Source organism: Chrysochloris asiatica, unplaced genomic scaffold, assembly GCF_000296735.1.
Source record: "Chrysochloris asiatica unplaced genomic scaffold, ChrAsi1.0 scaffold00080, whole genome shotgun sequence".
NCBI lineage: Eukaryota > Metazoa > Chordata > Mammalia > Afrosoricida > Chrysochloridae > Chrysochloris > Chrysochloris asiatica.
The window spans coordinates 10,787,270-10,814,712 of NW_006408598.1; the positions used below are offsets into that span (position 1 = coordinate 10,787,270).

A 27,443-nucleotide genomic window follows, 5' to 3' on the forward strand; every position below is an offset into this window, starting at 1 on the left:
ATAGAGAGAGAGAGAGAGAGAGAGAGAGAGAGAGAGTTTCTGATACATTACTGAAGTTAAGTCAGTATCAACTTACTCTAGAATGTTATGAAATTGTTGTTGTTAAGTGCTGTTGAGTCAGTTACGACTTACAGTAAACCTGTATAGGGTTTCCAATGAGAGGCTGGTGACCCTTGGATTCAAGTCTACATTGGGGTCTAGTGTTTATCCTACAGCAGCACATTGTTGTTGTTTTATGTGCTGTTGAGTCGGTTATGACTCCTAGCAATCTTATATAGGGTTTCTGAGAAGCAGCTGGTGAGTTTGAACCTCCAGCCTTCCAGTTCAAAATGATCTTGTGGTCTAGTGCTTATCCTACAGTGCCACACCAGGATTCCTATAAGTTGTTAAATGTAATATTCATAGTAATCACTAAGAAAACATATTTTTAAAATACACAAAAGGAAAGGAGACAGGAACCATAAAAGCTCACTACAATAAACCAACACAATTCAAAAGCAAGTAGCAGTAAAGGATAAATACAAAGATGGCTTGTTATTGTTTCTGTGTGTTGCTGAGTCAGTTCTGAGGATTTCCAAGAGCGTATGGTGGGTTTGAACTGCCAACCTTGTGTAAAGAGTCCAGTGCTTATCCTATAGTGCCAAACCAGGGTTTAAGCAGGCTTAAGACACGCAGAAAACAAATAACAAACTAGCAGGAGTAAGGCACTTCTTGAATCCCATCAAGTCTGTTCTGCCTCATAGCGACCCTGTATTGAGTTCTTAAGGTTGCACGTCTTTACTGGTGCAGAAAATCTCATCTTTCTTCCCCAGAACAGCTGGTTAGCAGGCCAACATGCAGCCCACTGTGCCACCAGGGTTCACTTCTTGTTAGTGATTAGTAATTACAATGAATGCAAATGAACTAAATGCTCCAAACAAAAGGCAAAGAGTAGCAGAATGAATACAACAATATCGATAGCTAGCCTGGATAGGGTTTCTGAGAAGCAGCTGGTGGAATTGAACTGCCAATCAGTCACACCTTAAACGGAAGGCCAGAAATAGACTGGAAGAGAAATAATAACCAAAGGAGCATTGTGGTGGCAATCTTAATATCACACAAAGTAGACTTTAAGAGAAAAGCTGTCAAAAGAGTTTAAGATACGCATTATAGGGTGAGACAACCAAACATGACAGCTACTGCCATTGAGTTGATTGCAGCTCAAAGCAATGCTATGCAGGGTCTCTGAAACTATACATCTTTACAGGAGCAGAGACAGCTTTATCTTATGTCCAGGGAGTGGCTGGTGGATTTGAACTGTCAACCTTGTGGTTAGCAGCACAATGCCTAACCCAGATGGCCACCAGGATTCCATTAGAGAGGGATGTTGTTGTTGTCGCGAAGTGCCATCAAATTTAGTTCTGACTCACAGTGACTCTATATATGTTGTCTGAAGATTAGTTGGTGGGTTGGAATGGAAGACCATGTGGTTCGCAGTCCAGTGCTGTTCCACAGTGCCATACCAGAAGTCCACAGAGGGATGAAAAGATTAATTAATCTGGAATATTTAATAATCATAAATATAAGGGCACCAAAATACATAAAGCAAACACTGATGGAATTTAAGGGAGATACAGTGCAATACAATACAATTGAAGGTAGACTCTAGTACACACCACTTTCAATATTGGACAAGACATCTAGAAACAAGATCAACAAAGAAACAGAGGACTTGAATGACACTATAAACTGATTAGATTTAATAGATACACACAGAACGCCACCTCAAAAGTGCTGGCTATACATTCTACTCCAGTGCATATGAATCTTTCTCCAGGAGAGACCACGAGTCATAAAACAAATCTTGATAAATTTCAAAGGCTGAAATCATATAAAGTATTTTCTCGAATAGAATGAAGCAAGGAAGCAGTAACAGAGAAAAGAAAAGAATGCATGAGAATATGGAAATTTAAACAACACATTACCACACTACCAGTGGGTCAAGCAATAAATCTAAAAAAAAAAAAATCACTCATTTCCTAGACTTATATGAAAATGAAAGCACAACATACCAAAACTCATGGAATACAGTGAAAGCAGTTCTTGTTGTCATTAAGTGCTGTGTAGTCAGTTCTGATTCATAGTGTCCCTGTATATGATTTTTGAGGAGTGGCTGGTGAGTTTGAACCACTGATCCTGCAGTTCAAACCAACCTTGTGGTCCAATGCTTATCCCATAGCACCACACCTGGACTCCAATGAAGGTAGGACACAGAGGGAAATTTAATGACATAAATGCATATGAAGAAAGAAGAAAGACCTTACAGCAATAGCCTAACTTGAAAACTGCAAGAGCTATAAAGAAAAGATAAAACTAAACCTAAGCCTACAAGAAGACATAATAAAGATCAGAGCCCAAATAAATAAAATTGAGGATAGAGAAACAACAGGGAGAATCAATAAAACCAGAAGTTGTGTTTTCAAAAGATCAATAAAATTGACAAACCTTTAGCTACAATGACAAAGAAAAAAGATGCAAATAACCATAATAAAAGATGAAGAAATGAACATTACAACTGACCCAACAGAAATAAAGAGAGAAATGGCAGAATGGTATGAACAACTGTATCCTTAGAAACCAGATAACCTAGATGAAATAGATACATTCTTAGATGCATACAATCTACTCAAACGGACTCAAGAGAAATACAAAGTCTCAAAAGACCTATCGCAAATGAAGAGATCAAATCACTGATCAAAAAACTCCCAAGCAACAACCCAAAAGTCCTGGACCGGATGATTTCACTGGGGAATCCTACCCAACATCTAAAGAAAAATCAACATCAATACTGTTTAAACTCATCCAAAAGATACAGCATGAAAAAATGTTCCCTAATTCATTCTATGATGTAAACAAAACCCTGGTACTTAAACCCAAGGGACCACAAGGAAAAAAAAACCCCCAAAAGTCCCATAAGTCAATATCTCTTATGAATATAATTTTTTTTAATCCTCAATAAATACTAGTAAATAGAATCCAACAGCATATTAAAAATCATACACCATGACCAACTGGGATTTATTCCAGAAAGGCAGGGATAGTTCAAAACTAGAAAAAGCAATCAATATAGCACACCACATCCACCAAACAAAGGAAAGGAAGCATGTCATCATGTCTAAGCATGCACAAAAAGCATTCGTGCTTTCTTGGTGACCTCCCCTAAAGAAGATTTCGCTAAAAAGAAAATTCTTTAATATGACTTAGACCATATATGAAAAGCCAATAGCCAACATTATGCTTTTGAAGAAAGAATGAGAGCTTTTCCCTTGAAACGAGGAATAAGAAAAGGGTTCCCATACTCTCTTGTGTTCAGTGTTGTATAAGAGGTCTAGATAGAGCCATAAGACAAGAAAAAGAAATAAAAACTACACAGATTGGAAAATAGGCAGTCAAATGATCTCTATTTGTGGATTATATAAGGAGGCTTCAAAAAATTTCAAGGATAAATGGACTTAAAAATAACATAATTTTTACATAAACTTTTGGAAGCTTTTTTTGTGTGATCCTGTATGTAGAAAATCCCAGAGTCCATAAAAAACTTTTAATGCTAACTGAGGAATTTGGCAAAGTTACAGGAAACAAGGTCAACCAACAAAACTCAGCTGGGTTTCCACACACCATCAACCATATAAAGTATTTTCTCTAATAGAAATACTAAATAATCTAAAATACAATAAGAAATCTAAAAAGGATATTAGAAAAGCAATTCTATTTATAATATCATCTAAGAGAATAAAATACCTAGGAAAGAATCTAACCAGGGATGTGAAGGACTTACATAATTAAAATGAATAAACCACTGTTGAAAGAAATTAAAAATACTAAAATAAATGTAAAGATGGTCCATGTTCATGGATTGGAAGACTTAAAATTATTAAGACATCTGTACTATACAAAGTGACCTTTGTATAGTAGATTTAGCATTATCTTGATAAAAACAGTAACCGTCTTCTTTGTAGAAATAGCAAAAGACAATTCTCAACCCTATGTGGAGTTGCAAGCAGACCCAAATAGTTAAAGCAATGTTGGATGAAAAGAACAAAGTAGGAAGACTCATACTCTCTGATTTTAAAACATATTACACAGCAACAGTAATCCAAACAACCTGGTATTAGTACAATAACACGCACATAGACTAAAGGAACAGAACTGAGAGTCCAGAAATAAACCCACATTATGATCAAATGATTTCTGACAAGGATGCTAAGTCCATTTGCTAGGGAAAGAAGAGTCTCTGCACTAAATGGTGCTAGGAAAGTTAAATTTCCACATGCAGAATCATAAAAAGAGATCCAGGCCTCACCTCATACGCAAAGACAAATTCAAAATGGATTGAAGTTCCTCAATGTGCAAACGGAAAGCATAAAATTCTTAAAAGACAAAGAAGGGGCAATGCACTCAGTCCTAGCTTTTAACATAGATTATCTAAAATATTAACAAAAGCACAAACAGAAAAATATACAATAAATTAATGGGGTCTCAGAAAAATTAAAAGACAGTTGTTTATCAAAAGACTTTACCAACAAAATGAAATGATAAGATAACCAAATAGAAGAACAACACTGGAAACCATTTATCTGACAAATTCTAATAACTAAGCTATGTATAAATCTTCGACAACTTAACAACCAAAAAACAACCCAATCATAACATGGACAAAGGACTTGGATAGACATTTCAAACAGCCACCAAATACACGAAGAAATATTCAGCATTGTCCGCTGGCAGAGAAGAAAATCATACCATTTCACTCCCACTAGGAAGGAGCTTTGGTAGCGCAGTGGTTACGAACCGGGCTGTGAACCGCAAGGTCAGCAGTTCGAAACTACCAGCTGTTCTGCGGGAGAAAGAGAGCCTCAGAGACTTGTTCACCAATGTTTATAGCAGTACTATTCTAGTAGCCAAAAGTGGAAACAACCTAAATGTCTACTAGTGGGTGATGGATAAACAAAATGTGGTACATACACAACGGAAAGCTCCTTTAGCCAGAAGGAAACATTAAGTCTTATACATGCAATGTGGATACACCTGGAAAAACACATTATCCTGAGTGTAATAAATTAATCATGAAAGGATGAATAGTATATAATCTCACTTTTATAAAAAAGACAAGAAAACACAAATATGTAGATAACAAAGTTCATTAGTGGCTATCAGAGGTTTAGTGGTGATGGAAATATTCCACGGATTAAGGGTAATTACTGACAATAAATTGTACACCTATAAAAAGTTAAATTGGCAAAAGTTACAAGATAGATATATTTACAACAATGGTGAGAAAGAATAGATGCTGAGGCTTCTTATGTACAAACCAAGAACCTCATTGGATTTGGTTTCTTGGACTGGAGATTTAGAGTTATGATACTAACCCTAGTTCACTGCATAGTGTCTGGAGTATTAGAAGCTCGCAAGCAGCCATTCAAGACACAACGGGTCCCTTTTGCCTTGAACAACAGAGAACAGAGGAGCATCAGGACCAGGAGGATATAACAGGTATTGGTAATGGCTTCCACGAACAACAGCTTCCTTTGCCAGGAGACCACAAGAACTGGATGCTATCTGACCATCATTACCGAACATTTTGATAAACATTTTTGTTATAAAAGAATCCTGATCAAAAGGAGGGCAATGAAGAACAGAATTTCAAATGCTTATGGACTCCAGACTTCTTGGAGTCATGACGGTTAGACGAACTCCTAAAACAATTGCCCTGAAATCATCATACACTTTAAATGAAAATCATCCCCTGAAATCTTCTATAAAGCAAAAAATAGTTTAACTTGTAAATAATGTCAGTATTATGCTCTTTTAAGAACTATCTAAATGGGATTAAATTGCTAACCATACCTTTAACTTTATGGGACAGTGAATTATGTTAATGGAAGAGTAAAAATTCAGCAAAGGAGGGTGAGAATGGTTATATATGTGAAGAATGTAATCAGGGAACATGCATACACTGTTTAGTTGGTGTATGTTTTACTGTGTATATTTTAAACAACAACAAAATAAATAAAACATTTTTAAATGAAAAATCTATAGAAGGTAAAAGGATTGGAATTATAAATTATCAACAAAGTGAAATAAAGATTGAAATCTAATGGCACAGAAAGTAATAGACAAATTTAAAGTCCACACTTGGGTCCAAATAGCCAGCTGTGAGAATAGAGATGTGAGATGTGTTACTTTCACTGTGACACATATGAAAAAGACCTTGAGTTTTCATTGATGATAAACTCAATTTCAGTTGGTAGGGTAATACAGCTGTCAAAATAACTCTCATGATCTCGGACTGTTTAAATAAAAATTGTTCTATTCTAGTCCACATGACTATATATCAATCTGAAAAAAAGGGTTGACCTAAGAGAAACCTGTTATTGTTGTTAAGTGCCATTGAGTCAGTTCCGACTCATAGTGATAGTTTCCAGTGAGCAGCTGGTGGGTGTGAACTGCTGACCTTTTGGTTCACAGTTCACTGCTTACCCTATAGCACCACACTATATGGGTCTTTACATATAGCTTTCCTATAGAAAACAAATTACGCTTGCTCTTAACCACTTCCCAATTAGGGATAATCAATCCAGATGTCTTCCCTAGTCCAAACTTCCTCAAGATTCTACTAAGTATCAGGGGGAAATTCTAATAATTTCATTTGCCAAGTATTAAAATAGTCTACTTAAATGTGTAATAAATTCCCCCAATGTCTTATAGAAAACACTCAAGAAAATGCCCTCCGAGGGTCTGAGAGAATTGTTAATTTTGCAAAACATCAACACCGCAAAATCACTGTGTATCCTTTTTCTGAGGCCAGTGAGCCTATAGGACAGGGTTAAGAGTATAAACTCTGGATGCATACCGGCATTCAATCAAAAGCATGCACTTCAGGGGCCAGACTAGTGAAGCTAGGAAGGAATTCCATTTTTCACAGAGAGCTGAATGTTTAGGGGATGATATAGGAACACTTACTTTTAAAAAAATATTTTATAGGGAGCCGAGGAAATGGTCTATCAAGAAGTCCTAAAACTTCTCTTATTCATTCATAGGAGATGAAGCTTCCTGCCCAGGATAGCAGCAGCAGAGATGGTGATAAATTATTGGAGTCTGTATACAGTCTGAAGTTAAGGGAAAATAGCATTTCTGATAAACTGAAAGTGAAATTTGAGCGAGGGGAATGTTGAGGACGGTTCATGGTTTTTAATGTGAGGAATGCCCTTAACCAAGATGAAGAAAACTAAAGGTGGAAAAGGTTTGGGGCAAGGAGCAGAGACTTGGTTTTACAATAAAAAGATTTTTTTTCTATTTTAGAGAAAGAAATTATATCCAATTTTATCATGTGCCAAAACAACACGGCCAAAGAATCCAAACAGTTAATCATGAGGCAAATGATGTGGCCAATGAAAGCTTGGTCTACATCATTGCTAAGGTCATTTCCAACTCTTCCATGATTTAAATGTGATTTTTAAATAGCCTACTGTGTAGTGGTTACGACTAAGGAACTCTGGTAGCATAGTGGTTACAAGGTGAGCTGTTAACCTCAAGGTCAGCAGTTCGATAGTACTAGCTGTTCCGTGGGAGAAAGTTGAGGCTTTCTGCTCCCGTAAAGATTTACAGCCTCAGAAATCCTGTACAGGGTCGCTATGAGTCAGAACCGACTCCACGGCACATAACAACAACAACAACCATTGTGGGGTGGAGATCTAGCATGTGCGCATGAGTATGTACGGGAGATTTGTGTGTGTGTGTGTGTGTGTGTGTGTGTGTGTGTGTGTGTGTGTAGCGAGGAAGTAAGAAAATGATGCAATGGGAGAAAGCTTGAATTGTAATCTAGAGAGTCCTGCAAAGTCTTGACAAGATAATTGACCCAGTTTCATTAAGTGGTGGGAGGTCAGATACGGGTGCCTGGTGGTCGTGGTGTTTCGAGGCATCAGTTCCGACTCATAGCGACCCTGTACAGGGTTTCCGAGGCTGTAATCTTTATGGAAGCAGAAAGCCTCATCTTCCTCCAGTGGAACCGCTGGTAGTTTCGAACTGCTGACCTTGAGGTTAACAGCTCGCCTTGTAACCGCTATGCTACCAGAGCTCCTTATATGGATGCATATACTTCATAAAAAAAAAAAAAAAAAAATCCAACAAACCGATACTTGATATTTGTGAGTGTTGTCTTCCTAAACCATCCCTGGAACAGCTAATGATACACATGACAGAGACAAGTGTGGAGAGGTCAAGCTCATCTTCTGGTTCTTTAGCCTCACAATGGTGAATTACAGCTTTTCTGCTCTGCCCATCAATACAGATTTTCTTAGTAAATAAGGGAAAGCCCTGTTCCTGAAATTACAGCTCTCAGAAAGCCTAACTCTTCCTAAAACAACTCCTCATCTGAGGCCACTATGCATTATAAAGGAGCTTAATTAAAGGAAGAGGGAGGGGAGCAGTATTACCATACTCCTAGGGTTTGAAAATAACTCATTTAGCACCTAAAATTGCAATGTTCTTTGCTACCACTGTTTTCCTAGCTTCATTAATTTTTTCCCCTTCAAAGTCAGCATCCATTCCTACAAGCCTTGGTTGCCTGCTGTCATCAAAGCATTTACAAGCATTAATCCGTGACAAATGGGTGTATTTGATCCATAACTGATCCTGCCTGCCAACTAGCAACAGATACAGTTCTGGAAAGTAATATCAGAAAAATACCCAAGAAAATATAAAAATATCATTAACTTACTGAATATTCCCTATAAAAGTTTCCAGTAAAGCAAACAGTAGCATCCCAGACGCTATAGTGAGGACTGTTTTGACGTTTTATTCACAGGCTGCAATTCTTAAAACCAGGAATCAGTTCCCAGGCCATAGTTGTTTTTCCTGGTGTTAAGTGCCATGGAATCAGCTCTGACTTACACCAATCCTGTACAAGGTTTCCAAACCACCAACTCTGTGGTTAGCAGTCCAGTGCTTATGCTACAGTGCCACACCAGGACTCTACAGATTAGATTTACACAAATGTGAGACTGAGGGAGGGAAGGAAGAGAATTAACTATAGCATAAAGCATTTGCTTGATAGAAAGTAAATTAATGGAGAAAAAGATAGGCATTCCCACAGTCTCAAAGCTTTCCTTCACATTCAACCAAATGACAGAACCACGTGCTGTCCATTCATTCAAGCATCATCTGGGTTTAAAAAAAAAAAAAAACGAAAAATCAAACTGGATGCTGGTACCACCTCGTTTGCCTGCTTTTAATTTATTAAGTAGCTTTTCCTCTTTTGCCTTCTCTATAGACTGAGTAAACTGAAGTTTCTGGAGTCTTGCCAAATACTGAAATAAGCTGAAATATCTAAATTTGAATCTCTACCAATGGAAGAGTACCAAACAAAGGAAAGATCATTTCCTAACTACTGAGACCTGGTGATACAGTTAGACACTCATCTTTTAAGGGACAAGTTGGCAGTTCGAATCCACCCGGTGACTGCAGGAGAAAGACCCGGCAGGGATCTGCTTCTGAAAAGACTGAAACCAAGAGAACTCTGTGACCTGGGAAGGTCTAATCTGTTACCGTGATGTAAGAGGATCAGAATCAACTCGACAGTGACTAACAACAAGGCATTCAATGATAGTCATAGATGCTGCTCATTTCTGTTACCTGCCTCCTGAACACAGAGGACTGCATTTCATGGTCCTTGCCATTGGGTTAAATCATATGACCACGTCTGGCTAGTGAATGGACAGCAGGAGCGACATGTGTCACTGTCAAGCAGAAGAAGCATTTATTTGCAGACGTGAGAACCTCCAAAATGTTCATTTCCCTGCCATGTTAAACAGCACTGTTTCTGGATGCTGCTCCAGATTCTGAGTTAAAGATGGAAGAGAACAAAGCCCAAGGCAACCTCAGTGAAGAGTTGTTGTTGTTAAGTGCGGTCGAGTCGATTCCGACCCATAGCGACCCTGTATAGGGTTTCCGAGGCTGTAAATCTTTATGGGAGCAGAAAGCCTCATCTTTCTCCCGTGGAATAGCTGGTAGTTTCGAACTGCTGACCTTAAGGTTCGCAGCCCGATTCATAACCACTACGCTACAGGAGCAAGACAAAAAAACCTTCATTATCTTAAAATCACTGAAACTTGGCCAGCGGGTAGAGGGTGGGAGTTTGAACTGTTACCATATCTTACTATAATGTATCTTAGCATACATTTACATCTATCCTAATACTGTTCATAACAACTAATAATACCATCAGAGGCAGAGTTTCAGTATTGTAACCATCAAAAGCATCAAATCTAGAACGAGATTAAAAAGAAAACCAAATCCATGACCATTAAGTATATTTCAACTCACGGTTATACCACATGTTAGAGTAGAAAACGCTCCAGCACTTTCTCTTAAGGTAACACTGGGTGGGTTCAAACTATATCAACCTTTAGAGCAGCTCTGCCCAGGAGCCTGGAAGCAGATTGTTGTTGTGGTTGTTAAGTGCCGCTGAGTCAGTTCCGACTCATAGTGACCCCATATAGGATTTCCAGGGAGCAGGTGAGTTTGAAGTGCCAACCTCATGGCTCAATGATCCCAGTTCAAACCCTGGTTTATGAACCACTAGTGTGGTGCTACAGGAAAATGCACTGTACCATAGGTCAGTTTCATCCGCAAGGTAGGCAGTTCAAACCCAGCAGCCTCCACTCAGAAACCCTATATACGGTTGCTATGATTTGGAACTGACTCAATAGTACTTAACAACAACAGAAACAACATTGCTTTGTGTGTGTGTGTGTGTGGAAAAGAATAAAAGCTTATTTGCTTCTGTGGAGTATATTCCTTTAGCTGAGCAGAAACTGAACTGTAATCCATGTGATTCCTTCCCCACAATAACCCATCCTTGAAGTTTGCATGTCTTATTGTGAAATCCATGATTATATTTCTACAGAGAAGTGGTTTAGGGTATGAGCTATTCCTTGCTTAGACTGCTAACTGCAAGGCTAGCATCTCAAGTCCACCAGCTTCCATGTGCAAAAATACAGGGAAAAATGTGTGGTGGTCTGAAGACCAAGAGTATCACTGGAATCTCAGGTACTGCTACAGACCTCCCTTGCATCAGAATTTATATGCGATACATAAAAGTTAACACACTTTCTGAAAGAAGAGCAAGTTTGTTAAATTTCTAAAACTTTGCCATAAATTTCAACCGAGTGACGATGGTCACCTGCCACACACGCACCAGGTTATAGGTGTAGCCAGCAAACAGGGTCCGGTCATCAGCAGACCAGGCCAGAGAGGTGCACTGGGGCAGTTCTGCCTTGCTCCTTGTGCTGATAACTTCCTGCTTGAGTTCATCAACGATGATCTTCCCTCCAAGTCCCAGATCTTGATGCTAGGGGCTGTGGCAGCACAGAGCCAGTAGCAGGTGGGGCTGAAGCATAGAGCATTGATGATGTCCCCACCATCTAAGGTATAGAGGTGCTTGCCTTCATTGAGGTCCCAGAGCATGGGCTGGCCATCCTTGCCTCCGGAAGCACAAAGGAAACGATCTGGAGAGACAGTCACAGTGTCCAGATACCCTGTGTGGTCAGTGTGGTTGGTTTTCAGCTTGCAGTTATCCAGGCTCCATACCTTGACCAACTTGCCCAGCCACAGGAGACAATGATGGGATTGCTGCTGTTAGGCGAAAAACGAATACAAGACACCCACTCCGAGTGGCTCTCATCCTGGACAGTGTACTTGCAGACACCCAGAGTATTCCACAGCTTAATGGTTTTATCTCGAGAGCCAGACACAATCTGCCGGTTGTCAGAGGAGAAGGCCACACTCAGCACATCCTTGGTATGGCCTACAAATCGGCGTGTGGTGGTGCCCATTGTGAGATCTCAGAGGTGTAGCGTTCCATCCCAGGACCCGGAGAGGGCAAACTGGCCGTCAGAAGAGATGACCACATCACTAACAAAGTGAGAGTGACCGCGCAGAGCACGTTGGGGTATTCCATAGTTGGTATCATCCCTGGTCAGCTTCCACATGATGATGGTCTTATCTCGAGGGGTGCGCAATATTATGTCCAGGAACTGCAGAGTGGTAGCCATTGTGGCCCTTGAGGGTGCCACGAAGGGTCATTTGTTCAGTCATGGCGGCGGCGAGTGCTTTTTGATGATTAATAAGACTATTAAGTAGAAAGACTTTTGCATCAGATCTTATTCACCTAAGCATGTATATCAAAAGGTTTTCGCTTACAATAAAAACCAACTGCCCTTGTTTATTTTCAACTATTTGCTTTCTGTCATTGTTGTTAGTATCACTGAGTCAGTTTCAACTCATAGCAACTCTATGTTCAACAGTATAAAACACGGCCACATCGGGTGCCATCCTCACAATTGTTGCTACATCGGACGGAGCCTTTGGTTACAGCCACTGTGTCAGTCCATTTCACTGAGGGTCTTCCTCTTTTCAGCTGACCCTCTACTATGTCAGGTATGATGGCCTTCTCTAGAGACTCATCCTCCCTGATAACACATCAAAAGTATGTGACAGTAAGTCTCACCAACCTGGCTTCTAAGCAGTATTCTTCTGTCTGCACTTCTTCCAAGGCAGATTTGTTTATTCTTCTGATAGTCCATGATATAGTCAATATACTTCATCAACACCATAATTCAAATGCATCAACTCTTCTCCAACTTACATATTCATTGCCTAGCTTTTACATGCATATAAGGTGATTAAAAATACCATGGCTGTGTCAGATGTACCTTAGTCTTCAAAGTGACATCTTTACTCTTAAATACTTTCAAGGAGTCTTTTGTAGTTGTTTTTGTTTTGTTGTTAAGTGCTGCTGAGTTGGTTCCGACCCATAAAGACCCTATATAGGGTTTCCAAGGAGTAACTGTTATTCATAAAGTTTTCAGTGATTAATATTTGGAAGTAGTTCACCACTCCTTCTTCCTACATCTCAGTGTAAAGAAAACAAAAATCCTCACCACTGGACCAATAAACAACATTCTTATCAATGGAGAAAAGACTGAAGTTGTCAAGGACTTCATTCTTCTTGGATCAACTATCAACACTCATGGAAGCAGCAGTCAAGAAATCAAACAACGTATTGCATTAGGCAAATCTGCCACACAAGACCTTTTTAAAGTGTTGAAGAGCAGAGATGTCAGCTTGAGGACTAAGGTGCGCCTGACCCAAGCCATGGTATTTTCAATAACCTCACATGTATGCGAACGCTGGACAGTATATAAGGAAGAATGTGGAAGAATTGACAAATTTGAGTTATGGTGTTGGAGGAGAATATTGAAAGTACCCTGGGCTGCCAAAAGAACCAATAGATCTGTTTTGGAAGAAGTTCAGCCAGAGTGCTCCTTGGAGGCCAAGATGGCCAAACTTCATCTCTCATACTTTGGACATATTGTCAGGAGGACCAGTCACTGAAGAAGGATATCATGTTTGGTGAGGTGGAGGGTCAGAAAAAAGAGGAAGACCCCCAAGGAGATGGATTGGCCATGTGGCAGCATCGATGAAATCAAGCGTGGTAACAGTAGTGAGGTTGGCACAGGATCGGGCAGTGTTTCGCTCTGCTGTGCATAGGGTCGCTATGAGTCGGTGCTGACTTGGTGGCACCTAACAACAAGAAGAAGGAGTAACTGGTGAGTTTGATCCAATCTTGTAGCTCATGCCAACTTTGCAATCCAGCACATTAACCCACAGTGCCAAACCAGAACTCCCTTTTTGTAGTAGATTTGCTTAATGTGCTGACATTTGATTCCCTCTCTGCTATATCATCAGCATTGATTGTGGATCCAAGTAAAATAAAAGCCTTGACAACTTCAACGTTTCCTTTGTGTATGATGTTCCTTATTGGTCTAGTTGTGAGAATTTTTACTTTCTTTAGCTGAGCTTTAATCCATACTGAAGGGTGTTGCCTTAGATCTTCATTAGTAAGTCCTCTTCACTTTCAGCAAACAAAGCTGTCTCATATACACACACCAAATGTCAAAAAAAAAAAAAAAAAACGAGAAGAAAACAAAACAAAACAAAACAAAAAACTCACTGCCATTGAGTCGATTCCAATTCATAGTGAGTCTGTATAGGATTTCTGTGGCTGTAAATATTTACAGAAGACAGCCTTATTTTTCTCTTGTGGATCTGCTGGTGGGTTTGAACTACCAATCTTCCAATTAGCAGATCAGTTCTTATCCTACAGACTCACTAGGTCTCCTTCCACATATAATGTTGTTAAGTGTCATTCAGTCAGTTCACACTCATAGAGACCCTGTCTAGGATTTCTGAGGAGGAGCTGGTGGGTTTGAACTGCCCACCTTGCAGCTCTACATGGAGCAGGTTGTTAATGAGGCTTCTTCCACTCCTCATGCCACATTCTTCTTCTGACAGTGCCGTGTCTTGGATTATTTGCTAAACATGCAGATTGAACAAGAACGGTGAAAGGATATAACCTTGATACACATATTCCTTCATTTTAAACCATGCAGTATCTTTGTTGTCATCTCACAACTCAACTGGTCTTCTATCATTAGTGCTTGTTGTCGTTACGAGCCATGGAGTCGGTTCTGACTCAGAGTGACCCTGGACAGGGTTTCTGAGGCTGTAAATCTTTACGGGAGCAGGAGACCTCATCTTTCTCCCGCACAACAGCTGGTAGTTTTGAACTGCTGTACCTGAGGTTCGCAGCCTGCATCAAATTGATTCTTGAGATGGTCTCTAACTTCAGATGGAATTTTACTCAAGGTCATAGTTTGGCTTTGCAGACTTGTTTTAATTTTCTTCAGCTTCAATTGAACTTGTGTATGGGCAATTGACAGTCTGGTCAGTCCTCTTTCTTGGTCTTGTTCTGACCGGTTATATTGAGCATCTCCCTTGTCTCTTTCCACAGGTGTTGTCAATGTGATCACTGTATTCTTCTTAGTGAGTTTCACATGTATAGTTGCTGCTTATGTTATAAAAAAAAGGTATTTGCAATGAACAAATTGCCGTGTTGCTTAGTGTATCAAATTACTTCTTGAGATGGTTTCTAAGTTCAGATGGAACATACTCAAGGCTGTACATTGGCTTTATGGGCTTGTTTTAATTTTCTTCAGCTTTAGTTTGAACTTGCATATGGGCAATTGATGGTCTATTACATAGTCTGTTCCTGGCCTTGTTCTGGCTGATCATATTGAATGTCTCCATCATTTCTTTCCACACAGGTACTCAATTTGATTCCTGTGTATTTTTCCTGGTGAGGTCCACATGTATAGTTGCTGTATATTGTAAAAAGATATTTGTAATGAATAACAGCCATCTCATCTTAACTTCTCTGTAAGTTATGTATTACCTTATCCCTGACAGGAGTCCTGGTGTGGTGCAGTAGGGTAACACTAGATGGCAAATTTGATTTCAACCACAAGGGGGCGGAAAACCCACCCGCTGCTCCCCTGAAACCCTAGACAGAACTGATGCAATGGCACCTAACAGCACCGTCAATAATCACTGACAGCACTGTGCTTCAGGAGATCTTGAACTGCTGTCTTTGGCAATACAGTCAATACTATTTTGTTTCATATGTCACTTCCTGCATAGTAGCCCAGAGAATGATCTGATTTGAAATGGCCAATGTCAGTTGATTTCAGCTCACTAATGCCTAGGATATTTATCTTAAAGCATTTGATTTCACATTTTACTACTTCCAGTTTTCCTAGATTTACTTCAAACACTCCATATTCTGATTAGCAATGTAAGTCATCGCAACAGCAAATGAAAGTCTTGAAAGTGTTACTCCATCAGGTCACTAAGATGGTCTATACGTTGGTGTGGCACTGCAGACTAAGCACTGTACCACAAAGACAGTTTGAACCACAAGGTTGGCAGTTCAAACACACCAGCCAACCCTTGGAGACCCTATACAGGGTCACTATGAATAGGAACTGACTTGATGGCAGTTAACAACAACATACTTTGAGGAGGCAGCTCTTACCCAGTAATATCTTCTGTGCATTTCAACAAATCTTCCCATACGGGATCAGATAATGTTCCACTGCTAATCCTAATTTTTAAAAGCAGAGTGCCCGCTCCTTTTTCCTGGTTTTCTTTATTTTGGAAGCTGCACTCAAACCAGTTCACCATGCATGACCTGCTGGTCTTTGAAATACGTATGGTATAATTTCCAGCATCAGCACAATACACAAGACACCTCAGTATGACATAGTGACAGACAACAATTTAATGAAATATGACAACTATATTTTGTTTTGGCAACTTATTCATGTCACAAATGCATATAAAAAAGTGTCATGAAAAGATTATAATGAATAAATCTTTTATACTACTATAAAATTATTCTAATACTCTGCTCTCCAGAAATACTTAACAGCACTTTTGAGGTATGTTAATCAGAACATTGAAAAATGGAAATGATAAAGTTTTATCAAAGAATTTAGCAAGGCTTCAAAAAAACTTTTGACCTCTTCAGCAGAGAGTGATGGCCGGCTAGGTGTAGTTGTTAGGAGACTCAGAAATAGTGATTGTGTATTTACCATCATCTTAGAACATCTTTAATCTATGGTTTTAAAATTTACATGGGTTATTCCTAAATTCAAAGCACAAATTCCTTAGAGTTTTAAAACAAAAAGCTGACTATTAGCATCTCTTTTTTTTTTTTTCCTTCATTTTTGCTACGGCTCAAAATATTATAAAATATTAGACATCATGCTACTTAAACAATTAATTAATAAACCAGTACAATGATAGTATTTTATATTGGGAGTCCTGGTGTGGTGTTGTAGGATAATGCACTGGTTTGAATCCCAAGGTTGGCAGGCAGTTCAAAACTACCAGCTGCTCCTGAGAAATACGATACAGGGTTTCTATGAGTTCAAAGTAACACAACAGCAGTTAACAACAACAACAACAACATGTGATATTAAGACTAGAAAACACAGAGAATAGGTGCCTGAAATATAGAAATAGTACTCTGGGAAGAACAACTGTGCTTGCTTTTTTTCCAGTTAGTTAGAGTTCTGTGATAAAGGTGTGCAGGCGCCAATCAAACAATTCAATTAATATGGGGGAAAATCACCTAAGAAAGCATGGATAAATGGTCCAAAATTTCAGTTGAAAAATGTCTCTTCTGGAGTCCCTGAGTGGTTCAATCAGTGAACCTGTTTGAAAAAGCAGAAGTTCAAGTCCACCCAGAGGCATGTCAGAAGAAAAGTCTAACAAGCTCCTTCTGAAAGCAATTACAGAAAACCCTACTGCAGTATGGTTCACGTCTGATGAACTAGCATGGATTCAGTGGCAACTGGCTTTAGTGTCTCTGTTAAAAGAGTTATAATTCAATCTCAATGTCACAAAGCACCAATGCCTACTTTTGGAATGTTTCTCCTTAAAGACTAATAGGTCAGATGTTTAAATTAATTAACTAAACTTCTCTATTATTTTGGAATCACTAAACTTTTTTATTAGGATATCTAGACCAGTAATTACAAATACAACATGCTGTTGCAAGGAAGGATACTCTAAGTATTGACCTACTCATACTTGTTACAATGTTACAATACCTTCCGTTTCTTCCCTCTCCCCTCCCTCCAACTGCATTTTGTCTGTTTCCCACCTCCTCACTCCCCCCCCACCCCCTAAGCTACAAAGCACCTAGTTTAAAAGACAACATGGCTTTTGATAGGTCAGAGCTAAATCATCCCAGCAGTGACCACTCCCTTCCTGTTGAACCTATATAAGTCCCTTCCCTTCCTGTTGACTCCTCTCTCTCTCTCTCTCTTTTCCTTCTTTCTCTCCTCCCTTCTGCCTCCTGCCTTCTCTCTCCGACAGAGGTTATCTTCCTCACCCTGAATAAAATTCTCTAGATGGGCCATTTGGAGTGAGGTGTGGTTGATGAGCGGTATGGGGTTGTTTTTCCCCTATCAATACTGCCTTAGAAATTCGAGCTGACCATTACATACTCCAGAGGAGAGATTAGCCATAAGAGTCCTATCATTTGCCAATGCTGAGTACTCGGTTTTATTATTGTTAAGACTTGTGGTTAAGTGCCATGGAGTCGATTTCAACTCACAGTGACCCTGGACGGGGTTTCTGAGGGGCAAAGGGTAGGTTTGAACAGCCGACTTTGTGGTACATAATCCAGTGCTGATTCTACAGTGCCTCACTAGGAGACTTAGATATGATCATAAAGTGAATAAGCAGTCCCAAGGTATAACATTTCTATGTGCATATCTGTTATACAAAAAATATATATAATAATAAATGTGTGTGTCTGTTACCAGTCCATCTATCTAGTCCACCTTTTCTCTGACATTCATATATTCAAAGAACAATATACCAACATGCTGCATGTCCTAGAAAATGCAGAACACACACTGTCTCTATGCCTTTGCCAAGTCTGTAAGGTGGAGATTTTATAAACAAGAATCCCTATTTCAGGGGTGAGTCAGGAAGAGTTATACTGACGTGCGCATCCCTGCAGCTAATATGTATAATAATTGGTAGAGCTGAGATGTGAAATGGTTTGTCTAGTACACAGTCTAGCTCCGAGACCAAAGGTTACCAACCAATGGCAAAGACAGTGAAGCTCTGAAAAAAACATAAAATCGTCCTCCAATTCCCAAAACTGTATATAGATGTTTCACTGAAACAGTATATACACTTTTCCAGGAATCATTCTAAGTACTTCTTAAGTATTAACTTGTTTGATCATTATTTTTAAATGAATAATATGACCCACCTTGAAGAGAGAATTGAAGTCCATAAAAGGACAGCCCAGGTCCATAACGGTCAATATATTTTATCTCAAAATGAAACAGAAAAGTGCCAGGAACGTTCCTAGCACAGGATGTGGCACCCAGCAGGCGTTGGATAATGGTTATTCTCTCCTAGTCTCTGTGTTTATTTTGTTAAAGCATCGTTACCACACCCAAAAGCAGAGTGACTGGGATTCTGTGCTTTAAAAGATTCAGAAACTGAATCTGAATTAAAATACAAAGAGAGCTATGCTGATTAGCAATGTGTGAAATGCTATGACCATAGGAAGCATGGGCTGTGTGTCAGAAATGTCCTATCACTGGCCCTAGGTTTATATTTGGAATAGGGGAAAGGATTTATTTGAATAATAAGAGGAATTGGAAAGGGAGATTTCAGGTCTGATTATATAAGCAATTCCCATCTGTCATGGTATTGGGCTATGGGTCTAAAAAGTTTTTATGTGAAAAACAGCAAATTTCTTATTTTAACAAAAAGATGCTGCTGAAAATGATCAAACCACTTACCAGAAAGGTCAGCCCACTTTACAATATCCTAGATAATTTATAAAGTCTCAGCATGATAAATGCCAAAAAAATCTTATCAAAAAGTTAAATTGCACTTGGAGAGAATTCTTTTCCCGTGTGAATGATTTATAACTTCATTTTAAGTAAAACAGAAAATCTACAGTGAGTCTAATAAACATAGATTTATCCTATGCTGTGGCTTCCATGCCCAGAGGACAAGAAGGGCCTCCAAAGTTAAAAAAAACAAACTGTCAAGAGACAGTAGCCCATAAAAAATGCTTGAAAATGAGATGCTGGTAAGAGAAGAAAGCATGCTCAAAGCCATGCACAGCAAAATAAAGAATAAAGTATTATTCAGACACAATCCTCAAAATTATTGCATGGTATGCCTTTGTTAATTACTGTTGAGTTGATGTAATGAACCAACACGAGTCCAAGAAGAACTAAGTTCTACAGGGTGGTCAGTGGCCGATTTTTCAGAAACAAGACGTCATACCCGTCTTCTGAGTTAACTCTGGGTAGACTTGAACCATCAACCTTTAGCATAACAGCTGATCATGCTATCTATGTTCAACACCCAGGGACTCCGCTCCATAATTTTTTTTTTTCAGTACTTTCACGTTGATTCCAACACACAGCAATATCCTGTATGCAGAGTAGACCTGTCCCATCGACTTTTCAAGGCTATGACGTTTCAGAACAAGATCATGTCATGAGGTATTTCTTCTGAGTTAATTTTGGTTTTGAACCACCAACCTTTTGGTTAATTGATCACTTAACTATTTGTACTGCCCAAGGATAGCTACTGCATGGCATATACCAAGTTAAGTGCCCAAGAAAAAGTTACTTGCTAATGCAGAGCAATGATGCTTACCAGACCTGTTAAAATAGTACTTAGTAGGTAGTTGTTGTTGTTGTTAAGTGCCATCGAGTCAGGATCCAACTCACAGCGACCCTGTACAGGGTTTCCAAGGAGCAGCTGGTGAGTTAGAACTGCAGCCTTAACGGCCCAAACGGACGCTGCAGTTTACTGCATTACGCGGCAACGCCACACCAGAAGTCCTAGTAGGTAGTAGCTACAGCAATAAGGAAGACTCCTGGTGTGGCCCTGTGGGCTAATGTGTCAGACTGCAAAGTCGTTTGAACTGCAAGGTCTGTGGTTCAAGCTCACCACCTGTTCCTTGGAAACCCTATACAGGGTCGCTATGTGTTGGAATCGACTCGATGGCACTTAACAACAACAACTACTACAGCAATGGGCTGCAACATAACCCCAATTGTGAGGTGAGCACATGACCCAGTAGCGTTTCATTCTGTTGTGGTCACGGTCTCTATGAGTTGGAACTGACTCGACAGCACCTAAGAACAACAGCTTGGTTGTGACAGAAAGAACACCTGGCTGAAAGTCAATACACAACCTAAATTATCCTCGGCGCTTTATACTATCCTCCCCATTTTGTTGTGTTTTGTACAATAAGGAAAACAGTCCATACGGTTGTGGTGTAGAACAAATGAGTGGATCAGAAGGTACTCAGTAAACAGAGACACTGAAGCAGCCAGAAGAAATCTCAGCTTGCCCTTCCTACTTATGACTTTGAACATGACCTTGGGTGAAGGACTGTGAATAAATCACACAAGATGTTAATGCTTTAACATTTTCATTCTGGGTACAATGGAGAGATGTTCTGCCTCAAAGAGATGCCTCGCTTCATTTCATCATGAGGATTACGTGGAAGAGCAATCATCTAGGATCATTCGTTCACTCATTACTTGGCCCTCACTTTGTGCTGGACACTGCCAGCCGTTCCCAGATTGCAGGTTCCCTGAGCTCTCAGAGTTAATAATCTGGTCAGGAAAACATTGACAAAAAAAAAAAAAAAAAACAGTTACATGAAGTATCTTTGTTCTTAATGGTGAGGAAGTGCAGTTCTCCGAACTTAGTGAGTTGTCAATAAACTGTTGAGTACTAAATATTGAATTTGTGGAATTTTGCTAAAAATAAAAATCATTATCCTCAGATCTTGAATTAGAAATATGCAAGTTCCTTTAATCCACATGATTAGACTTTTTTTTATCAATAGTAGTTGCATATTTCGCCTTTTATTTCAGAAAGATTACAATAATTCAAAGGTATGAAAGCCTTCAAACGGCTCAGAGTCTGATCAGAGTATGTTCGCTGTATCTTTATTAATTATGAGACGTGCTTTCTATAGAGACTATAATTGCATATACGGTCTTTCCATTTTACCAATCTATCACTGTCAGCATACACTGAGGCAGTCTTTTGATTATAAAATAGTAACAAAGAATTAAACCATCATGCTTTTGGTGTAATTTGAATGGACACAAAAGTATCTCTCTCACTAGTTCAGGGTCTCCAGCCATCCAGGTTCACAGCCCCCACAAACCCTCCTGTCTCTGTTTTAATAAAGAACCATTGTCATCAATTCCAACTCACAGGATCGAGTAGAATAGCCCCATAGGGTTTCCAAAATTGTAAATCTTTATAGAAGCAGATTTCCACATCTTTCTCCTGTGTAGCAGCTGTAGGGTAGAACCACCACCTTCTTGGTTAGCAGCCAAGAATGGAACACCTGTACCACCAGCCTTTTTTTGCCTCCCTTACCTAAGTCTTTACTTGTTCTCTTCTCTTTGCCTTAACAGGCCAACCTTGAGCCTCCCTTACTAGTTGACTTCCTACTGAACCTTCAGAACTCAACCCCAATGACATCCTTTTCATGAAGTCCTCCAAATCTTCTCTGGATAGAATGAGTTGCTTCAACCTGTATTACATGCCTGAGTGATGTAAATGGTCAGCTGAATCTGCTGCAAAAGAAAGGTTGGAGATTCGAGACAATCCAGAGGCAACTCGGGAGAAAAGGCTGGCTGTTTACTTCTGAAAACTCAGCCATGGAAAACAATATGGCGCATAGCTCCGCTCTGACACACACGGGCAGGCAGGGAGGAGGGATCGCCATGGAGTAGAATCAGGGGGCTGACAGCAATTGGTTTTATGATCAGATATCTTGTGGTCTGCTGGAGCATGCATCACAAGTTGCTATAAATTTAGATAGAATAGCTGCTGTTCTTGTATGCCCTGGAGTCGATTCTGACTTATAGTAACGCTGTATGGGGTTGAACTGCTGACCTTGTGCTTAGCGGTCAAGAACTTATCCTACAGCACCACACACCAGAGTTGTTGTTGTTGTTGTTAAGTGTCCTTGAGTCGGTTCCAACTCATCGGGATCCAACTCATAGGGTTTCTGAAGAGTGGCTAGTGAGCTTGAATTGCTGACCTTGCGGTTCAAACCGACCTTATAGTCCAATGCATTAATCCACATTGCCACATCAGGATTCCAGGGTTATTGTTGTTGTTGTTATGTGCTGTCGAGTCGGTTCTGACCCATAGTGACCCTGTATAGGGTTTCCAAGGAGCAGCTGGTGAGCTTGAACCAAGGACCCTGCAGTTCAAACGGCATTGCAGTCTGGTGTATTAACCCACAGCACCACACCAGGACTCCAAGGTAGAGAGGACTAGATCCAAACCCACTGTCATCGAGTTAATTCCCACACACAGCAAGCCTGTACAGGGTTTCTGAGGCTGTAAGTCATTATGGGAGCAGAAAACCTCATCTTTCCCTGTGGAGTAGCTGTTGGTCTTAAACTGCTGAACTTGCATTAAGAGGTCCAAGTCCTTATTCTAATGCTACCAGGGTTCCTTAAAGAAGAATGTTGTTGTTGTTAAGTGCCGTGGAGTCAGTTCCCACTATAGGGACCCTGTACTGGGTTTCCAAACCTATACATCTTTACCGAAGAAGAAACTCTCATCTTTCTCCTGCTGGTAGATTTGAACTATTGACTCTGGGGTTAGCAGTCCAGCTCATGACCCACTATACTACCAAAGCTCCTTTAGAGAAGAATAGGAGAGACAAAAAACAAACAAACAAACAAATCACTAGAGGTAATGCAAACAAATCTTTGCATTCTGAGAAGAGGACGGAACTGTCCAAAGTTGTGTTGTCTAAAATGATAGCTACTGAACACAGAGCTATTTAAACTGAAATTTCAATCAATTAAAATGTGGCCTATTTTCGTCTTTTTTTAGTGAGAAGGGTTTTGTAGAGTGATTTTCTCTGAATAGTAGACACATTCTTGAGATGATCAGTCAATTAACCCACATCAGGGATGCACAAAGAATCTCAATTTGTAGGCTAGTTGTGCCTATCCGCGGATAGGTAATACCCAGTAAAGGAATGAGAAAGATGCTGAACTCACAACCAAGCTCTGTGGGCACAATCACAGTGATTGATTAGCTAAGCCTGTGATAGATATAAGGTTGGAGATAGATGGCAAGCAGGCCACAAATTTGTTCTTTCTTCTAAACAATCCTGGGAGCAGCTGTCAAAAATGTTGCCTTACAAATGTTCACCCAGTGACCTAGTTTCTCAAGTGCATGTCCGCTACATGGCATCTTGCTTTTTCATCAAAGAGATGTAAGAAGCTACAAACACAATCCAACTCAATAAGGCCTAATCTGGAAAGCTTCCAAATAGCATGCCTTTGAGTCTTATATCTTATCATTTTATCTTAAAGAAAAGGGGTTGGTTAGTTATTTAAATGCATTGTATATGTATGCATTTTGTATTCTACTAATAATTTGTCTCTAGTTATAATTTCTTCCTGAAACAATGACATTGAAACCTTCATGTCCATGGCACATTGAGGAAGTAAAATGCCCAGCTTAGTTGCACTTCCAGGAGGACAAATACTTAGGAAATAAATACTTGGAATGAAACATTTATTAATCACTATTTTTATAAAACAAAGTCCTGGTGTAGCATTATAGGATAAACACAGGATAAAGTCAGTGGTTCAAACTCGCCAGGTGCTCCTCTGAAACCCTACGCTAGGTGGCTTTGAGTCACAACCGACTTGATGGCACTTAACAATATTTTTATAAAATAAAAAGATGGGCCTATTAAAATGCTCTTATGAAGATATGAAAATCAACCAAAAATATCATATATCTTAGGAATATGCTGCACAGGTTCACAGGTAGTATGTACTGTCACGATACAACTTTTACCATATAAGCAACCTTTGTTGATTTTGTTGTTATGTGCTGTCGAGTCGGTTCCAATCCATAGCAACCCTATATGGGGTTTCCAAGGAGTGGCTGGTGAATTGCAGTTCAAACAGGCCTTCTGGTCCAGTGCATATTTTACAGCATCACACCAGGACTCCAAACTTTAGCAAACACATATTTATCTTTTTTAGCAATTAAGTATATAAATGAAACGACTTTAAATATAAAGTATATAAAAGAATCCAAAGTTCAGCAAATATATATTTATCTTTTTTTACCAATAATGGATATAAATGGATAATTTCTGAGCCACAGTGCAGGAAGAGACTTCAGTGAAGTAAATTAGGAAGTCTAGTCTTCAGTAAATTTAAAATTCAAAAGATGCAAATATGCTTCATTACACACGATAGGGTTAAACCAAACAGCCCAGAGCACACTTAATTGATAATGAAGAAACTAAGCCAACAGTAATTTATAATTAAAAAGCAAAGACCACAGCAATTGAAATACACTAACAACTTCAGACAACACTCATGACACATTGATAACAAATTATCCTTCTACAAATTGTACAAACTCTAATTATTTGCATGCAGGCGATTTACAAAGTTTCCAAGAGCTGTCAGCCAATTTTCTTACTAAAATACTAAGTGAAAAAAACTCAGTAAACTTTGGTGGTGGGTATTTGTCGTGGAGTCGGTTACAACACATAGCGACGCTGCAAAGGGTTTCCAAGGCTGTAAATCTTTATGAAATTTAAAGCCTTATCTTCCTGCCGTGGAACAGCTACTAGTTTCGAACTGCTAACCTTGAAGCTAGCAGCCTGACTCGTAGCCACTACACTACAGTGCTCCTTCAGTAAACTTCAGGTACGTCTATTTTCAGCAGAACGATACTTAGTTGCTGTATCAGTCTATAGCTTTGATTCATATACAAAATGAATGCACAGGCAGTCTTAAATCATTCACCCTGCACCCCCCATAAAAAGCCTACAACAAAAATTACTGGGATCAATTCATAACCCACTAGTGGGCCGCAGACTAGATTTTGAGAAACTTTAATAAAGAATTGCGTTAAGGTTTTCTATAGACATCATTATGCAGCCTAAGCTTTCCCCCCTATTTTATTACATTTACAGATTACTGTTTTTCATAAACCTTAGCTGAAAGGACAATTAATTGGTTTCTACTGAGGAGTCAAACAAGACCTCAGGTAAGACAATGGTCTTCATTTTTACCAGAACCCCAGTGATGCCAGTTGGCCGCACAAAGGAGGCTCAGAGACCCAGTATTTTAGCATGTTGGAAATAATTTGGGATAGGACTAAACTGGACCTAATTTTAAATCAGGCCAAAATAGATATGCCTGGGATTTTCCCTCTAGTCCCACTGCCCTCGCCTTCCCTACTCTGCAGGCATAAAATAGTTTGATAAATACATTGTTGTTGCTCTTAAGTGCTGATAAGTCGGTTCTGACTCAGAACTACCCTGTATAGAGTTTCTGGTGTATTTGAACTGCTGACCTTGTGGTTAGCAGTCCAGCACTAATACAATGGCACTACACTTTGGAAAGCATATAATTTTGGAGCTACAAGGTAATCTTGTCTTCAAGAACCAATTGACTACCTACAGGTAGAATAGAGCCATTAGTGAAGTTTTTTTAGGCTCATCCGACATTTAAAAGACAAGGAAAAGTCACTGGGCAGTGAACCACAAGGTCAAAGGTTCAAGCCCATCAACCTTTCTACAGGAGAAAGATGAGATTTTTGTTCCCACAAAGATTTACAGCCTGGAAACCCCTATAAAGGATTGCTGTGTGTCAGAACCGACTTTGAAATATTGAAGGATCTAGTCATTAAAATCAACTCCGCTGACAATGAACCCATCCGTGTTAAAGCTGAGGATATGTATGTGCATATGTATATATATGAGCTTCAAAAAGTTCATGGAATTTTTCATTATCTTTTAATTCCATTTTTCCTTGAGCTTTTTGAAGCCCCCTCATACAATCTATTGTGCCCTCTAGACATACATATATTCTTTGCCACAATCTTCACCATTCCCTAATGTACACCCTCCGGGCTGGTTAAATAATTTTTGCTACCTGCCCAGTCTATTTGCTTTGTCCACCCAAGACATCGTTTGAGAATTTCAAAGTTTTTACATAAGAGTTTTTAAATATGTAAAGGTAATTTTGTACTTAATCTTCCCTTACCAAATGGGTAAAATTGATGAATGAGCTCCTTGGACAGTTTAAAGCTTCACAATTTGGTAGAAAATTCTTTACTGTTCACAGAAAATATAAAAATTATTGATTCCTTCCAAATCTCTCATCTGGAGCCTTGTAATTTGACAATTTATGTGAGAGCCTTTTAATCAAGTCTGCTGACTCTTGCCCAAGTGTTCTTTCTTTATTACTATAAAAAAGACTTAAAGTGATGCCTTTCTACTGGTATGTGCAAATTTAAAGGAACTAAAATTTATGCTAGGCAAAAGTCCAGTTGATCAACAAATTTATATTGTTGTCAAGTGCCATCGAGTCGATTCCGACCCATAGCGACCCTGTATAGGGTTTCCAAGGAGCAGCTGGTGAGCTTGAACCGCTAACCTTGCAGTTCAAACGGCTTTGCAGTCTGATGCATTAACCCACAGTGCCACACCAGGACTTCAAATTTATATTGGATAATAGTAATTTTTCAAAGCATGCTGCCATTTAGTGAATTCTGACTCACAATGAGTCCATTTGTTACAAAGGAGAACTGCTCCATAGGGTTTTCTTGGCTGTAGTCATGTAAGCAAACCACATCTTTCTTCCACAGAGCCACTGATAGGTTCAAACCACCAGTCTCTAGATTAGCAGTCAAGCACATACCATCTGTGCCCCCCAGGGACATACACATAACATTGCTCTTAGGTTCAGTCAAGTTGACTTTGCGTCATTGGGATCCCCTGTGAGAGACCAGAACTTCACTAAAGTTGTTTTCTAGCTGATGATGTTTACAGATGCGCATTGCCGGGTCTTTCTCCCACCACTTTGAGGTTGTTGTTGTTGTTGATATGTGCCGTGGAGTCAGTTCTGACTCAT

The 27,443-nt window shown here is 39.4% G+C and overlaps 1 protein-coding gene and 1 pseudogene across 1 annotated transcript in view; both read right to left on the reverse strand.

Annotated features, from left to right (window-relative positions):
• Window positions 1-27,443, reverse strand: part of FAM19A1 (family with sequence similarity 19 (chemokine (C-C motif)-like), member A1) — a 926,788-nt gene that overhangs the window by 875,447 nt on the left and 23,898 nt on the right. The gene's annotated exons all lie outside the window — the stretch shown is intronic.
• Window positions 11,180-12,141, reverse strand: LOC102830364 (annotated as a pseudogene).